At 47.9% G+C, this 2,506-nt stretch overlaps 1 pseudogene; it reads right to left on the bottom strand.

Annotated features, from left to right (window-relative positions):
• Positions 1 to 1,303: 1,303 nt before the first annotated feature.
• Positions 1,304 to 1,753, bottom strand: LOC105511604 (annotated as a pseudogene).
• Between the last annotated feature and the right edge of the window lie 753 nt (positions 1,754 to 2,506).

Here is a 2,506-nt window from a genome sequence, read left to right on the forward strand (position 1 = left end):
AAAAAAAAAGAGTATCTACTCTGTAACCAAGGTCTCTGCCCTCCATCTAGAGCCCTCACATCTAGCTCTCACCCTTTCTTCTCTGCTAGCTCTGGGTCTCCACTGACCAGATCCATCAAATTCAAAGCCTTTTTCTCAATCTCCACCTCTCGGCTTCCCGTCTCCTAGTTTCCCTGACTAAACGAGCCCAGTCTTTCTCCATTCTACCTGGATGCTGCTTCTTCCTTCTCAACTTGCATCTACCATCTAAACTCCAAGAATCCTCTCCAAGAATCTGTCCTTCATCCTCCCAATCTTGCCAACCTCAAACAACCATCAAGTCTGTTGATTTCATCTCTCCAAATCCATAACAGCACCTCAAATTCAGGATGTCCAAAACAATGAATCATCTTTCTTTCCAAATCTTTCTCCTCCCGTAGAAACATATACCAAGTCACCCAGCCCCCAAGCCTTAGTGTCATCTTTCCCCTTCTGTTCCCTTGCACCTCCACATCTGTTATTAAATCCTTCCTTCCAGTCCATTTCCACCTTACTGTCTACATTCACTCCACTTCTGCTGTCATTACTGTGGGCCCATTCCTCAGAACTTCCAGGCCAGCTATTGCAACAACTTCCTCAATGGGCTCGTCCAAGCCTCCAGTCTTTTCCTACATTGTCCACTATCAGGAAACCTGCCCTTCATAAAACCAGGTTCTCCAAGGTTGAACATGAAGGGAGAATGTCTACATATGGAGAGGAGGCTCAACCAGGAAGCCTTGACTTCTGTTTCCTCAAATTCACCCCAAAACCTTTAGTTACAGTTGACCTTAGGTAGCTACTAGCTGCATTCAGCCATGTTAGCCTAACAATTCAATGGGACCACATTGGACAGTCTCCTACCTTAGAGAGATCCTGAAATAGATGCCAAGCATCTGCAAGCCCTATGCTCACTGTCCTGGGAGATAGAGCCAAGGAAGGAATCTTAACCAGGGCACCTAATATTACAAAAATGGCCACTTCAGAAGATCGAGCCATTGTAATACCCACCAGGCATGGTAAAAGTCCCAAGGCAAAGAGAATGGGGGTGGGGACAGCAGGCAGGAATCTCAACCACAAGACCCCCTGTATCTCATCACATGGAAGTTTCCTTCCATTTCAGGATCAGTGTTTGGTTTTAGTAAGGAAGATGGGGGGTTCCTCAGACCCTTTATTCCCCCCTGCCTCAAGTTTATTTATACAAATAGCAAATGAGGACATCAGCCCCATGCAGATAGCAGTCCAAGGAGGACAATCCTTCTATCCTCATGTTGGCAAACAGAGATCTCTACTCTGAAGCCTTTGTAGGAGCCTGGGCTCCTTTGGGAGCCTGAGCTGGAACTGAAGCTGGAGCTGCAGCCTGGGCCTTGGTTTGATCCTTGGCCTTGGTCTTTGGCTGGCACAGCCTGAGCCCCTTGGCAATGAGGGCACAAGCACGTTTCCCAAGCTTGGGGCAGGCAATGTAGGCAAGAGCTGACACCCTTTGGAATTTTAGGCTTAACCTCCTTGGGGTTTATGAGGGCAAGGCCTCAACACGTGTACTTATGGCCTTGGCATTGTTGCCCTGCATATTCTTTAGGCCCTTCTTGTTGTGTTTCTTGGCAAAGCACATGTTTGTCACCAACTTGGGGTCCATCCCTTTAAGAGATTCGTATCTTTGTGATTGGAGTTTCTTGATGCCATTTCTGCGCCATTTTCAGCACTGGTTGTGTGTGGTGTTGTGCTTGCATTTGGCCATGTCTGCACCTTAACCTGCGGCTCCCGAAGCACCTAGAACTGGCTACACCCACTTTTCATGTCACTCCCTGAAACAGCTTCCAGTGGCTTCCAGGCACAGCTAAGTCCAAGGGCCTAGGTCTGCCAATCAAGGCACTTTGCCCTCTACCTTTGGTGCCTCCGCTTGCTTCCTTCCCTTCTCCCTCGAGCCAGAATTCTGAGGGAATTCATTCATTCTACACACATTTGTGGAGAGGTGGCAGTGCCTGCTGCTATGAGCTGGGATACCTTTTCCACATTTTCCCATACCCAAATATGACCAATCGTTGATGGCCCAGCTCAAGGGTCACCACCGATTTCCCTTTCCCTGCCCTCACCACCCACACCTTCTCAGAACACTCATGCCATTCTGCCTTGTAGTACAGTTATGTGGATGAATGTCACCTCCCCTGCGTGTCTGAATCCTCTGTGTAATTCCTACTCCGCTCAACATTGCATTTTGCAGAGGAGGAAAAACAACTCCCTCGATCGCTTGGAAATAGAACATTTGCTGGTCTAAATCCTCCAGACAGTGAGCTCCACGAGGGCCCTCACTGCCCGCCCTCATTGCACACAGGGAAGCTGTTCAAGGGCCATCTGTTGAATGAATGAGTGAATTAATGGCTTCATTCCTGTACTCTTCCTTAGGCTTCCTTCTCACCATATTTAGCACTCGGCTCTCTAACAACGAGAAAAAATTAAAAGTGGAAAGAAAATTGCTTCGGGTCACAAATGT

This window comes from Colobus angolensis, unplaced genomic scaffold (assembly GCF_000951035.1).
Source record: "Colobus angolensis palliatus isolate OR3802 unplaced genomic scaffold, Cang.pa_1.0 Scaffold103, whole genome shotgun sequence".
NCBI classification, from domain to species: Eukaryota; Metazoa; Chordata; class Mammalia; order Primates; family Cercopithecidae; genus Colobus; species Colobus angolensis.